General features: G+C 39.6%; 5 non-coding genes across 5 annotated transcripts; all 5 read left to right on the forward strand.

Annotated features, from left to right (window-relative positions):
* Positions 1 to 2015: 2015 nt before the first annotated feature.
* TRNAS-GCU (transfer RNA serine (anticodon GCU)) lies at positions 2016 to 2097 on the forward strand. The gene has a single exon. It is a non-coding gene; the product is annotated as a tRNA-Ser (tRNA).
* A 503-nt stretch (positions 2098 to 2600) lies between these two features.
* Positions 2601 to 2684, forward strand: TRNAL-AAG (transfer RNA leucine (anticodon AAG)). Its single transcript has one exon. It is a non-coding gene; the product is annotated as a tRNA-Leu (tRNA).
* A 4653-nt stretch (positions 2685 to 7337) lies between these two features.
* On the forward strand, positions 7338 to 7420 carry TRNAS-GCU (transfer RNA serine (anticodon GCU)). The gene has a single exon. It is a non-coding gene; the product is annotated as a tRNA-Ser (tRNA).
* Positions 7421 to 7925: 505 nt separating this feature from the next.
* On the forward strand, positions 7926 to 8007 carry TRNAL-AAG (transfer RNA leucine (anticodon AAG)). The gene has a single exon. It is a non-coding gene; the product is annotated as a tRNA-Leu (tRNA).
* Positions 8008 to 12659: 4652 nt separating this feature from the next.
* On the forward strand, positions 12660 to 12741 carry TRNAS-GCU (transfer RNA serine (anticodon GCU)). The gene has a single exon. It is a non-coding gene; the product is annotated as a tRNA-Ser (tRNA).
* Positions 12742 to 16066: the final 3325 nt, after the last annotated feature.

Below are 16066 nucleotides of genomic sequence, written 5' to 3' on the forward strand. Positions count from 1 at the left end.
CATGAAACTGTACTTTCCCAGAAGCTAGAGATGTGTGTAGCTGTAGTAAATTCTTTCTCATGGGACCCTACTTGCTCAAGGAGACATTCTTGCTGAATGCAACAGTGTAATTTGTAACAGGTGCAAGGCTGCCTGGAGTAGGAGAAAACAATGGAACTACTGACTGTAGCGTAAAATGTAACTTTTCTTACCTGACATTCCAACTGATGAAAACGTCAATAACATGGGCCAATCAACGACATGAGAACTGTGGTTTGTGTAAAACTCTGGTGAAGATTATTGGACAGAGATGGCGATGCACCAATGATTATCCATTGAGGAAGTAGGAGTAAATTAGACAGTTTTTATTTTAACCACATGACTCGAGGAGAAATCAGGCATTTATTGGACATTCCACTCCAAGCCATTCTTTGGCATTCTACTGAGCCATTTAGGCCATTTAGTTTGAGACTTTACCGTTTGTTCGCCCTGTTACTCTAAACCACCCTTTACTTATTCCTTACCTGATACTTACTTCTCCTCTATATGAGGGAAGTTCTTGTTCCTTAGCTATGCCATACTGATACTTTGCCCTGTCCTTTCTTTGCTGATGATGCAAACGACTGATGTCCCGAGGACGAAGAATGACGCTGTTTGCTGATCCGTTGGATGGGTAACTATCTAATGAAAATTGTAATTGTCTGATTGCCTTTTCTTTCTAGGTACCAACTGCTCTTTGATAGAGGCCATAGTTAGATGTTTTCCAAATTTGTGTTTGCTAAATTGTTTTGCATGAAGCCCAACATGCTGATGCTAATACGAGGTTATTTAAGGTGTTCACTAAAATCTGACGCAAATAGACAAATGACTGAGTTCTTGCTTTGTTGAACCATGCACTACTGAGACTTTGCTAAGTTGCTTCTTAATAATTATGTGTTAATACTGAGTGAATATTCTCTATGCATTGATTAATTGCGTTTCTAATTGCAAATCTGAAGAGTTACTAATGAGATGAATTGCTGATGAGATTAACAGAAATGACTTTAGATTGTAACCAGTAGGGAAATAAATATCCTAACACTTAACTAAATTGGTGTGGTTATTCATGACTGAAAGATCATGGTGTGTTCACTTTATTGACTCTCATTAAAAGTTATTGATTAGCATGCTGATTAGTTATTGCGATTGTTGTTGAGATATTGATCTATTGATTTGTGATGCCAAAAGACATCTCGTACTGGGAAGTCCCCGAACCTGGTCTAAAAGGTTCATCGACCTAGGCGTGTCTCCTTGTAAGTTTACTTATCAAGGCTCTGACGCGCCTTCACTAATAAAAAGTAATCTGATCGCTTGCTGTGGAGTCATCGTCAACAAAAACTACCAAAATATTACTTCAATGTATTGTAATTACGACTGCCTCAGTTTTATGCATTACGTGAGTAGTCGGACAGCAATTTATTTAGCGCAAAAATATTTCTTGTTGATGGACGTACGTTTTTAAACTGAAGTGTCATAGCTGTAGCGGCAATACTCCCAGTTTAGGTGGTTTTATAAACTAAGTTTTAATTTCTCCTACTTAAAACTTTTTGCAGAACAATGCACATTAAATGGGAAGGCAGTTTTCCTTAATTGTGTACTATTTGCTGCCTAATGATGACATGTAAGCACACCACCAATAACTGACACCTAGAGACTCGAAAGCGCCATACCAGTACAATATTTGTATGATATTGCACTTTAAATCCACGTACAACTGAATTAAAGCAATCTTAGCTCATTTGAGGGTAGTGTGATAGTACATCACATATGGATAGAACACGTTTGGAAAGTGTAATTTTCATGATTACATTACATTTAACATATAAATTCAAGCTGAAGTAGGGATGGACAACAAGGTCGTATAGAGCAAAGCTGAAGACAACAAGTTACCATAACAATCTGTAAATATGTGCTCTTTATTATGTTTAGACAACTATCACCTAATAGAACACATTTTGGCTACCATATTTTGTACTCCTGAAACATGGTGTTTTGAAGACGAGGTGGCCGAGTGGTTAAGGCGATGGACTGCTAATCCATTGTGCTCTGCACGCGTGGGTTCGAATCCCATCCTCGTCGGTTTATTGATCCGTCTTTAGTTTTTAGTATGTGGTAGGGCTGGGTTAACCCTATTTTATGTGAAAGTTAAATGACATATCCCATGGTATTTCCGGCAGTACAACGGCTCAGTTTGGAAACACCGCTCAGTTGAGTACTGTGCTTAGGCATTACTGTAAACAGCGCCAGCCGGGGTCTGCTCATGAATCAAAAAATCTTTCCTGAGGCGGAGGGTTGGTAAGTTGAGGGACGTAGATAGTTTGATTCCTTATTCTTAAAGAAAGAGAAGCAGCGCGTGCGGGACGCCAATGTAAGGGTTGTCTTCCTACGGACTCTCAGGACTGGCGCTCCCTGACACCTCCCATGGCCCGGGGCCAATCCTGACCAACTGAATGTATCACATGCCTGCTGCTGTTGGCGTTGACTTTCCTAGGATCACTTCACAGGCTATACACCCTTATTCTCCAACTCCCCTATACAACAGAACATCTCACTTCAGAAAGCTTACAGAAACAGGTTTGCACAGCGTAGTGTGGCTGAGCGGTCTAAGGTGCTGGATTAAGACTCCAGTCTCTTTGGAGGCGTGGGTTCGAATCCCACCGCTGCCAGTATTTTTCAACTCACAAACGTATTTTGTCTGCATCAGTGTCTCACTCTCTGCCTTCTGCACCTACGATCCACATAGCGAGAGGTGAGACTATGTAAAGTGGTGACGTATATATATAAGGGTAGCCAGACAGTGGGACCGAGCCTTCTTATTTTAAAAAACCACAACCTAAGGTGACAAGAATTGTATCGGTAAACAAACCAGCTGTCTTGAAGTCTAACTATAGAGGCGACGAGAGGGGTCACTGTGATGCTGAAAGTTCAGTGAGTGTAAACAGTAGAACGCTGTGTGATACGTTTCCTTGCAGTGATGACAGCTCGCGTTTCTAAAGCAGAGAGCAAACATACAATGGGGAAGAAGAATAAATAAGGAAAGACATATATTATATGCAGACAGTTATTATACTTTGCTTTTCACCTGTAACTCGCTCAACTGTCGGTGAATGCTGCGTTACCCTGCATAGCCAGGTCACCACAGCGGGTGTCCACAGTGTTTGGCCAAGTTACTATAGTTGTGAGCTTGTACATGTGAGGTAGCGTGGCTGAGCAGGCTAAACTGGCTAGATTTAGGTTCCAGTCTCTCTGGAGCCGTGGGCTTGAATCCCAACACTTTAAGTTTACTTGAACCAAATACTTTTGCAAAAACGGTTCATGTAATAAATATTCATTAGGGTCGTGGTTGTGAGTATGACACTAATGGATAAAAGTGGGACTAACAATGCTACAATTCCTGAGACTACCACTGAACTAACAGCCTGGGAGAGGTTTGAGCTGGATACAAGATACTTGCATGAGGGAACTAACTCGAAAGGGGAACTATCCACTGATGTTTTCTATCGCTTGCTGAGTGAGTATGTTGACACAATGGATGCAAAAGATTGTTTTGTGTGTACACAGATTCCTGTTTCGGTACAAGAGGGGGTTACCTATCATAGACTGTCATTAACATATGGGATACGTTGTAGTCTGTTACTAACAAGATTCTATAACCAGGAAGAGATTCAATATTTTTACTCAAATCATGCTCTTGTGTTTTCTAATGTGCCTATCATAGAGGATGTGAGTGGGGTAGCTAAGTACTATAGCATAAAGTTAGTTAAAGGATTCTTTCAGGCGACATTAACAATTAGTACATCTTATGCACACCACAATAATTTGACATGTTTGCTTACACCTGTAGAGAAAAGCTTTTTAGATCACACGGAAGAGAGAAGAAGGGCATTGAAGGGTAAACTAGAGAAAGGATTACAGCAACGGGCCTTTGCTAGTAGTGACGGTTATAGTGCAATTAGAGAACAAGGGAAGTTAGCTTTAGACGCACTACATGTAGGAAAGCTTTGCATATCCAAGACCAAATCATACTATGACAATGTGTTTGTGGGAATGAGTGAATGTAAGCGTGTGTTTTTGTTTCAGAGTAAATGGACGTTCATGTTAAATGGACAGGATCCAGCAATCCCCGGGATTTATTATATATGTGGACTTAATGCTTATTACCGTCTTCCAAAGGGATAGTATAGGACATGTTATATGGGGATAGTTTTCCCAAAGATATATCAACTTGACGATTTGAAAAGGTTACCAAAATTGTCTGAATTACATCGTACTAGACATAAGAAAGAGACTGCTGCTGGTGTAGTAGGAGACATATTTGGGACGATAATTTCTTCAGTGGGAGTTATTATGAACTCCATAAAGATTCAAAAGTTGTCTACTATTGAGGATAACATGCTGACAAACTTTTCAGGGGCTATACTCCTGATGGATACTGAACTTGCTGCGGAGGGGGCTATGACTCTTCAAAACAGGCTTGCTTTAGACATTCTTTTAGTGAAAAATGGCAGAGTTTGTAGATTGCTCAATGGGTGTAATTGTTGCGCTTACATACCAGATAATAGTAATGAGATTAGAAGTATGCTTACTAACTTGACTAGGGATAGTACGGACTTGAAGGATTTGAAAGAACCAGGTGTTTGGAAAAAGGTTGGGAAAGGATTTGCTTCAGTGGGAAATTGGATTAGTAACATTTGGCATGGGATATTGTCTAAAATAATACAGGGGATATTGATTGTTATAGATTGCTTATTTGGATCATGGGTGGCATGTAAAATTAGTAAAAGAATAAAATTGAAGATGGCGAAAAATAATAGGAGGAGGGAAGAAAAACAAAGGGAAAATTATTCAGAGCAAGATCAAAGGGGAAACCAAGAAGGGAAGAGATTGATATGAGGGAATTTTAGTATGTAAAATTAGTAGGGAAGATTTGTGTGATGACAAGAGTCATCAGAGGAGGGATTGCTGGAGTGTGTCTTTTAAAATTAATATTAACATGAAAAGCTTACAATATATTGTGTAATGAAGCTGCATAAAAAATGTGTTAACGTAGAAATAATGCACACGTTTGAAATGTGCCCACGGGGAGTGGCTACCAATGTATACGAAGACTAATGAAAGTTATTAATGCTGAATTAATTATGTACTAATGTTTTTAATTTGTATTAACATATCAAAATTGGAGTTATGTATTAGGAGTTTGTTCATTAAGCAGTAGGCCTTAGTTTAGCGAAGGTCTGTGCCTAGCTGCCTGGTCTCATATTGAACTGTCTTTTTCTAACGTGCAATGTGTTATTTTCCTGAAGGACATGAAACTGTACTTTCCCAGAAGCTAGAGATGTGTGTAGCTGTAGTAAATTCTTTCTCATAGGACCCTACTTGCTCAAGGAGACATTCTTGCTGAATGCAACAGGGTAATTTGTAACAGGTGCAAGGCTGCCTGGAGTAGGAGAAAACAATGGAACTACTGACTGTAGCGTAAAATGTAACTTTTCTTACCTGACATTCCAACCGATGAAAACGTCAATAACATGGGCCAATCAACGACATGAGAACTGTGGTTTGTGTAAAACTCTGGTGAAGATTATTGGACAGAGATGGCGATGCACCAATGATTATCCATTGAGGAATTAGGAGTAAATTAGACAGTTTTGATTTAACCACATGACCCGAGGAGAAATCAGGCATTTATTGGACATTCCACTCCAAGCCATTCTTTGCCATTCTACTGAGCCATTTAGGCCATTTCGTTTGAGACTTTGCCGTTTGTTCGCCCTGTTACTCTAAACCACCCTTTACTTATTCCTTACCTGATACTTACTTCTCCTCTATATGAGGGAAGTTCTTGTTCCTTAGCTATGCCATACTGATACTTTGCCCTGTCCTTTCTTTGCTGATGATGCAAACGACTGATGTCCCGAGAACGAAGACTGACGCTGTTTGCTGATCCGTTGGATGGGTAACTATCTGATGAAAATTGTAATTGTCTGTTTGCCTTTTCTTTCTAGGTACCAACAGCTCTTTGATAGAGGCCATAGTTAGATGTTTTCCAAATTTGTGTTTGCTAAATAGTTTTGCATGAAGCCCAACATGCTGATGCTAATACGAGGTTATTTAAGGTGTTCACTAAAATCTGACGCAAATAGACAAATGACTGAGTTCTCGCTTTGTTGAACCATGCACTACTGAGACTTTGCTAAGTTGCTTCTTAATAATTATGTGTTAATACTGAGTGAATATTCTCTATGCATTGATTAATTGCGTTTCTAATTGCAAATCTGAAGAGTTACTAATGAGATGAATTGCAAATGAGATTAACAGAAATGACTTTAGATTGTAACCAGTAGGGAAACAAATATCCTAACACTTAACTAAATTGGTGTGGTTATTCATGACTGAAAGATCATGGTGTGTTCACTTTATTGACTCTCATTAAAGGTTATTGATTAGCATGCTGATTAGTTATTGCGATTGTTGTTGAGATATTGATCTATTGATTTGCGATGCCAAAAGACATCTCGTACTGGGAAGTCCCCGAACCTGGTCTAAAAGGTTCATCGACCTAGGCGTGTCTCCTTGTAAGTTTACTTATCAAGGCTCTGACGCGCCTTCACTAATAAAAAGTAATCTGATCGCTTGCTGTGGAGTCATCGTCAACAAAAACTACCAAAATATTACTTCAATGTATTGTAATTACGACTGCCTCAGTTTTATGCATTACGTGAGTAGTCAGACAGCAATTTATTTAGCGCAAAAATATTTCTTGTTGATGCACTTACGTTTTTAAAATGAAGTGTCATAGCTGTAGCGGCAATACTCCCAGTTTAGGTGGTTTTATAAACTAAGTTTTACTTTCTCCTACTTAAAACTTTTTGCAGAACAATGCACATTAAATGGGAAGGCAGTTTTCCTTAATTGTGTACTATTTGCTGCCTAATGTTGACATGTAAGCACACCACCAATAACTGACACCTAGAGACTCGAAAGCGCCATACCAGTACAATATTGGTATGATATTGCACTTTAAATCCACGTACAACTGAATTAAAGCAATCTTAGCTCATTTGAGGGTAGTGTGATAGTACATCACATATGGATAGAACACGTTTGGAAAGTGTAATTTTCATGATTACATTACATTTAACATATAAATTCAAGCTGAAGTAGGGATGGACAACAAGGTCGTATAGAGCAAAGCTGAAGACAACAAGTTACCATAACAATCTGTAAATATGTGCTCTTTATTATGTTTACACAACTATCACCTAATAGAACACATTTTGGCTACCATATTTTGTACTCCTGAAACATGGTGTTTTGAAGACGAGGTGGCCGAGTGGTTTAAGGCGATGGACTGCTAATCTATTGTTCTCTGCACGCGTGGGTTCGAATCCCATCTTCGTCTGTTTATTGTTCCGTCTTTAGTTTTTAGTATGTGGTGGGGCTGGGTTAACCCTATTTTATGTGAAAGTTAAATGACATATCCCATGGTATTTCCGGCAGTACAACGGCTCAGTTTGGAAACACCGCTCAGTTGAGTACTGTGCTTAGGCATTACTGTAAACAGCGCCAGCTGGGTTCTGCTCATGAATCACAAAATCTTTCCTGAGGCAGAGGGTTGGTAAGTTGAGGGACGTAGATAGTTTGATTCCTTATCCTTAAAGAAAGAGAAGCAGCGCGTGCGGGATGCCAATGTAAGGGTTGTCTTCCTACGGACTCTCAGGACTGGCGCTCCCTGACACCTCCCATGGCCCGGGGCCAATCCTGATCTACTGAATGTATCACGTGCCTGCTGCTGTTGGCGTTGACTTTCCTAGGATCACTTCACAGGCTATACACCCTTATTCTCCAACTCCCCTATACAACAGATCATCTCACTTCAGAAAGCTTACAGAAACAGGTTTGCACAGGGTAGTGTGGCCGAGCTGTCTAAGGCGCTGGATTAAGGCTCCAGTCTCTTTGGAGGCGTGGGTTCGAATCCCACCGCTGCCAGTATTTTTCAACTCACAAACGTATTTTGTCTGCATCAGTGTCTCACTCTCTACCTTCTGCACCTACGATCCACATAGCGAGAGGTGAGACTATGTAAAGTGGTGACGTATATATATAAGGGTAGCCAGACAGTGGGACCGAGCCTTCTTATTTAAAAAAACCACAACCTAAGGTGACAAGAATTGTATCGGTAAACTAACGAGCTGTCTTGAAGTCTAACTATAGAGGCGACGAGAGGGGTCACTGTGATGCTGAAAGTTCAGTGAGTGTAAACAGTAGAACTCTGTGTGATACGTTTCCATGCAGTGATGACAGCTCGCGTTTCTAAAGCAGAGAGCAAACATACAATGGGGAAGAAGAATAAATAAGGAAAGACATATATTATATGCAGACAGTTATTATACTTTGCTTTTCACCTGTAACTCGCTCAACTGTCGGTGAATGCTGCGTTACCCTGCATAGCCAGGTCACCACAGCGGGTGTCCACAGTGTTTGGCCAAGTTACTATAGTTGTGAGCTTGTAGATGTGAGGTAGCGTGGCTGAGCAGGCTAAACTGGCTAGATTTAGGCTCCAGTCTCTCTGGAGCCGTGGGCTTGAATCCCAACACTATAAGTTTACTTGAACCAAATACTTTTGCAAAAAAGGTTCATGTAATAAATATTCATTAGGGTCGTGGTTGTGAGTATGACACTAATGGATAAAAGTGGGACTAACAATGCTACAATTCCTGAGACTACCACTGCACTAACAGCCTGGGAGAGGTTTGAGCTGGATACAAGATACTTGCATGAGGGAACTAACTTGAAAGGGGAACTATCCACTGATGTTTTCTATCGCTTGCTGAGTGAGTATGTTGACACAATGGATGCAAAAGATTGTTTTGTGTGTACACAGATTCCTGTTTCGGTACAAGAGGGGGTTACCTATCATAGACTGTCATTAACATATGGGATTCGTTGTAGTCTGTTACTAACAAGATTCTATAACCAGGAAGAGATTCAATATTTTTACTCAAATCATGATCTTGTGTTTTCTAATGTGCCTATCATAGAGGATGTGAGTGGGGTAGCTAAGTACTATAGCATAAAGTTAGTTAAAGGATTCTTTCAGGCGACATTAACAATTAGTACATCTTATGCACACCACAATAATTTGACATGTTTGCTTACACCTGTAGAGAAAAGCTTTTTAGATCACACGGAAGAGAGAAGAAGGGCATTGAAGGGTAAACTAGAGAAAGGATTACAGCAACGGGCCTTTGCTAGTAGTGACGGTTATAGTGCAATTAGAGAACAAGGGAAGTTAGCTTTAGACGCACTACATGTAGGAAAGCTTTGCATATCCAAGACCAAATCATACTATGACAATGTGTTTGTGGGAATGAGTGAATGTAAGCGTGTGTTTTTGTTTCAGAGTAAATGGACGTTCATGTTAAATGGACAGGATCCAGCAATCCCTGGGATTTATTATATATGTGGACTTAATGCTTATTACCGTCTTCCAAAGGGATAGTATGGGACATGTTATTTGGGGATAGTTTTCCCAAAGATATATCAACTTGACGATTTGAAAAGGTTACCAAAATTGTCTGAATTACATCGTACTAGACATAAGAAAGAGACTGCTGCTGGTGTAGTAGGAGACATATTTGGGACGATAATTTCTTCAGTGGGAGTTATTATGAACTCCATAAAGATTCAAAAGTTGTCTACTATTGAGGATAACATGCTGGCAAACTTTTCAGGGGCTATACTCCTGATGGATACTGAACTTGCTGCGGAGGGGGCTATGACTCTTCAAAACAGGCTTGCTTAAGACATTCTTTTAGTGAAAAATGGCAGAGTTTGTAGATTGCTCAATGGGTGTAATTGTTGCGCTTACATACCAGATAATAGTAATGAGATTAGAAGTATGCTTACTAACTTGACTAGGGATAGTACGGACTTGAAGGATTTGAAAGAACCAGGTGTTTGGAAAAAGGTTGGGAAAGGATTTGCTTCAGTGGGAAATTGGATTAGTAACATTTGGCATGGGATATTGTCTAAAAAAATACAGGGGATATTGATTGTTATAGATTGCTTATTTGGATCATGGGTGGCATGTAAAATTAGTAAAAGAATAAAATTGAAGATGGCGAAAAATAATAGGAGGAGGGAAGAAAAACAAAGGGAAAAATTATTCAGGGCAAGATCAAAGGGGAAACCAAGAAGGGAAGAGATTGATATGAGGGAATTTTAGTATATAAAATTAGTAGGGAAGATTTGTGTGATGACAAGAGTCATCAGAGGAGGGATTGCTGGAGTGTGTCTTTTAAAATTAATATTAACATGAAAAGCTTACAATATATTGTGTAATGAAGCTGCATAAAAAATGTGTTAATGTAGAAATAATGCACACGTTTGAAATGTGCCCACGGGGAGTGGCTACCAATGTATACGAAGACTAATGAAAGTTATTAATGCTGAATTAATTATGTACTAATGTTTTTAATTTGTATTAACATATCAAAATTGGAGTTATGTATTAGGAGTTTGTTCATTAAGCAGTAGGCCTTAGTTTAGCGAAGGTCTGTGCCTAGCTTCCTGGTCTCATATTAAACTGTCTTTTTCTAACGTGCAATGTGCTATTTTCCTGAAGGACATGAAACTGTACTTTCCCAGAAGCTAGAGATGTGTGTAGCTGTAGTAAATTCTTTCTCATGGGACCCTACTTGCTCAAGGAGACATTCTTGCTGAATGCAACAGTGTAATTTGTAACAGGTGCAAGGCTGCCTGGAGTAGGAGAAAACAATGGAACTACTGACTGTAGAGTAAAATGTAACTTTTCTTACCTGACATTCCAACCGATGAAAACGTCGATAACATGGGCCAATCAACGACATGAGAACTGTGGTTTGTGTAAAACTCTGGTGAAGATTATTGGACAGAGATGGCGATGCACCAATGATTATCCATTGAGGAATTAGGAGTAAATTAGACAGTTTTGATTTAACCACATGACCCGAGGAGAAATCAGGCATTTATTGGACATTCCACTCCAAGCCATTCTTTGCCATTCTACTGAGCCATTTAGGCCATTTCGTTTGAGACTTTGCCGTTTGTTCGCCCTGTTACTCTAAACCACCCTTTACTTATTCCTTACCTGATACTTACTTCTCCTCTATATGAGGGAAGTTCTTGTTCCTTAGCTATGCCATACTGATACTTTGCCCTGTCCTTTCTTTGCTGATGATGCAAACGACTGATGTCCCGAGAACGAAGACTGACGCTGTTTGCTGATCCGTTGGATGGGTAACTATCTGATGAAAATTGTAATTGTCTGTTTGCCTTTCTTTCTAGGTACCAACTGCTCTTTGATAGAGGCCATAGTTAGATGTTTTCCAAATTTGTGTTTGCTAAATAGTTTTGCATGAAGCCCAACATGCTGATGCTAATACGAGGTTATTTAAGGTGTTCACTAAAATCTGACGCAAATAGACAAATGACTGAGTTCTTGCTTTGTTGAACCATGCACTACTGAGACTTTGCTAAGTTGCTTCTTAATAATTATGTGTTAATACTGAGTGAATATTCTCTATGCATTGATTAATTGTGTTTCTAATTGCAAATCTGAAAAGTTACTAATGAGATGAATTGCTGATGAGATTAACAGAAATGACTTTAGATTGTAACCAGTAGGGAAATAAATATCCTAACACTTAACTAAATTGGTGTGGTTATTCATGACTGAAAGATCATGGTGTGTTCACTTTATTGACTCTCATGAAAGGTTATTGATTAGCATGCTGATTAGTTATTGCGATTGTTGTTGAGATATTGATCTATTGATTTGTGATGCCAAAAGACATCTCGTACTGGGAAGTCCCCGAACCTGGTCTAAAAGGTTCATCGACCTAGGATGTCTCCTTGTAAGTTTACTTATCAAGGCTCTGACGCGCCTTCACTAATAAAAATTAATCTGATCGCTTGCTGCGGAGTCATCGTCAACAAAAACTACCAAAATATTACTTCAATGTATTGTAATTACGACTGCCTCAGTTTTATGCATTACGTGAGTAGTCGGACAGCAATTTATTTAGCGCAAAAATATTTCTTGTTGATGCACGTACGTTTTTAAACTGAAGTGTCATAGCTGTAGCGGCAATACTCCCAGTTTAGGTGATTTTATAAACTAAGTTTTACTTTCTCCTACTTAAAACTTTTTGCAGAACAATGCACATTAAATGGGAAGGCAGTTTTCCTTAATTGTGTACTATTTGCTGCCTAATGTTGACATGTAAGCACACCACCAATAACTGACACCTAGAGACTCGAAAGCGCCATACCAGTACAATATTTGTATGATATTGCACTTTAAATCCACGTACAACTGAATTAAAGCAATCTTAGCTCATTTGAGGGTAGTGTGATAGTACATCACATATGGATAGAACACGTTTGGAAAGTGTAATTTTCATGATTACATTACATTTAACATATAAATTCAAGCTGAAGTAGGGATGGACAACAAGGTCGTATAGAGCAAAGCTGAAGACAACAAGTTACCATAACAATCTGTAAATATGTGCTCTTTATTATGTTTAGACAACTATCACCTAATAGAACACATTTTGGCTACCATATTTTGTACTCCTGAAACATGGTGTTTTGAAGACGAGGTGGCCGAGTGGTTAAGGCGATGGACTGCTACTCCATGGTGCTCTGCACGCGTGGGTTCGAATCCCATCCTCGTCGGATTATTGTTCCGTCTTTAGTTTTTAGTATGTGGTAGGGCTGGGTTAACCCTATTTTATGTGAAAGTTAAATGACATATCCCATGGTATTTCCAGCAGTACAACGGCTCAGTTTGGAAACACCGCTCAGTTGAGTACTGTGCTTAGGCATTACTGTAAACAGCGCCAGCTGGGTTCTGCTCATGAATCACAAAATCTTTCCTGAGGCGGAGGGTTGGTAAGTTGAGGGACGTAGATAGTTTGATTCCTTATCCTTAAAGAAAAGAAGCAGCGCGTGCGGGACGCCAATGTAAGGGTTGTCTTCCTACGGACTCTCAGGACTGGCGCTCCCTGACACCTCCCATGGCCCGGGGCCAATCCTGACCTACTGAATGTATCACGTGCCTGCTGCTGTTGGCGTTGACTTTCCTAGGATCACTTCACAGGCTATACACCCTTATTCTCCAACTCCCCTATACAACAGAACATCTCACTTCAGAAAGCTTACAGAAACAGGTTTGCACAGGGTAGTGTGGCCGAGCGTTCTAAGGTGCTGGATTAAGGTTCCAGTCTCTTTGGAGGCGTGGGTTCGAATTCCACCGCTGGCAGTATTTTTCAACTCACAAACGTATTTTGTCTGCATCAGTGTCTCACTCTCTGCCTTCTGCACCTACGATCCACATAGCGAGAGGTGAGACTATGTAAAGTTGTGACGTATATATATAAGGGTAGCCAGACAGTGGGACCGAGCCTTCTTATTTTAAAAAACCACAACCTAAGGTGACAAGAATTGTATCGGTAAACAAACCAGCTGTCTTGAAGTCTAACTATAGAGGCGACGAGAGGGGTCACTGTGATGCTGAAAGTTCAGTGAGTGTAAACAGTAGAACGCTGTGTGATACGTTTCCTTGCAGTGATGACAGCTCGCGTTTCTAAAGCAGAGAGCAAACATACAATGGGGAAGAAGAATAAATAAGGAAAGACATATATTATATGCAGACAGTTATTATACTTTGCTTTTCACCTGTAACTCGCTCAACTGTCGGTGAATGCTGCGTTACCCTGCATAGCCAGGTCACCACAGCAGGTGTCCACAGTGTTTGGCCAAGTTACTATAGTTGTGACCTTGTACATGTGAGGTAGCGTGGCTGAGCAGGCTAAACTGGCTAGATTTAGGCTCCAGTCTCTCTGGAGCCGTGGGCTTGAATCCCAACACTATAAGTTTACTTGAACCAAATACTTTTGCAAAAAAGGTTCATGTAATAAATATTCATTAGGGTCGTGGTTGTGAGTATGACACTAATGGATAAAAGTGGGACTAACAATGCTACAATTCCTGAGACTACCATTGCACTAACAGCCTGGGAGAGGTTTGAGCTGGATACAAGATACTTGCATGAGGGAACTAACTCGAAAGGGGAACTATCCACTGATGTTTTCTATCGCTTGCTGAGTGAGTATGTTGACACAATGGATGCAAAAGATTGTTTTGTGTGTACACAGATTCCTGTTTCGGTACAAGAGGGGGTTACCTATCATAGACTGTCATTAACATATGGGATACGTTGTAGTCTGTTACTAACAAGATTCTATAACCAGGAAGAGATTCAATATTTTTACTCAAATCATGATCTTGTGTTTTCTAATGTGCCTATCATAGAGGATGTGAGTGGGGTAGCTAAGTACTATAGCATAAAGTTAGTTAAAGGATTCTTTCAGGCGACATTAACAATTAGTACATCTTATGCACACCACAATAATTTGACATGTTTGCTTACACCTGTAGAGAAAAGCTTTTTAGATCACACGGAAGAGAGAAGAAGGGCATTGAAGGGTAAACTAGAGAAAGGATTACAGCAACGGGCCTTTGCTAGTAGTGACGGTTATAGTGCAATTAGAGAACAAGGGAAGTTAGCTTTAGACGCACTACATGTAGGAAAGCTTTGCATATCCAAGACCAAATCATACTATGACAATGTGTTTGTGGGAATGAGTGAATGTAAGCGTGTGTTTTTGTTTCAGAGTAAATGGACGTTCATGTTAAATGGACAGGATCCAGCAATCCCCGGGATTTATTATATATGTTGACTTAATGCTTATTACCGTCTTCCAAAGGGATAGTATGGGACATGTTACTTGGGGATAGATTTCCCAAAGATATATCAACTTGACGATTTGAAAAGGTTACCAAAATTGTCTGAATTACATCGTACTAGACATAAGAAAGAGACTGCTGCTGGTGTAGTAGGAGACATATTTGGGACGATAATTTCTTCAGTGGGAGTTATTATGAACTCCATAAAGATTCAAAAGTTGTCTACTATTGAGGATAACATGCTGACAAACTTTTCAGGGGCTATACTCCTGATGGATACTGAACTTGCTGCGGAGGGGGCTATGACTCTTCAAAACAGGCTTGCTTTAGACATTCTTTTAGTGAAAAATGGCAGAGTTTGTAGATTGCTCAATGGGTGTAATTGTTGCGCTTACATACCAGATAATAGTAATGAGATTAGAAGTATGCTTACTAACTTGACTAGGGATAGTATGGACTTGAAGGATTTGAAAGAACCAGGTGTTTGGAAAAAGGTTGGGAAAGGATTTGCTTCAGTGGGAAATTGGATTAGTAACATTTGGCATGGGATATTGTCTAAAATAATACAGGGGATATTGATTGTTATAGATTGCTTATTTGGATCATGGGTGGCATGTAAAATTAGTAAAAGAATAAAATTGAAGATGGCGAAAAATAATAGGAGGAGGGAAGAAAAACAAAGGGAAAAATTATTCAGGGCAAGATCAAAGGGGAAACCAAGAATGGAAGAGATTCATATGAGGGAATTTTAGTATGAAAAATTAGTAGGGAAGATTTGTGTGATGACAAGAGTCATCAGAGGAGGGATTGCTGGAGTGTGTCTTTTAAAATTAATATTAACATGAAAAGCTTACAATATATTGTGTAATGAAGCTGCATAAAAAATGTGTTAACGTAGAAATAATGCACACGTTTGAAATGTGCCCACGGGGAGTGGCTACCAATGTATACGAAGACTAATGAAAGTTATTAATGCTGAATTAATTATGTACTAATGTTTTTAATTTGTATTAACATATCAAAATTGGAGTTATGTATTAGGAGTTTGTTCATTAAGCAGTAGGCCTTAGTTTAGCGAAGGTCTGTGCCTAGCTGCCTGGTCTCATATTAAACTGTCTTTTTCTAACGTGCAATGTGCTATTTTCCTGAAGGACATGAAACTGTACTTTCCCAGAAGCTAGAGATGTGTGTAGCTGTAGTAAATTCTTTCTCATGGGACTCTACTTGCTCAAGGAGACATTCTTGCTGAATG

This window comes from Pleurodeles waltl, chromosome 12, assembly GCF_031143425.1.
Source record: "Pleurodeles waltl isolate 20211129_DDA chromosome 12, aPleWal1.hap1.20221129, whole genome shotgun sequence".
NCBI classification, from domain to species: Eukaryota; Metazoa; Chordata; class Amphibia; order Caudata; family Salamandridae; genus Pleurodeles; species Pleurodeles waltl.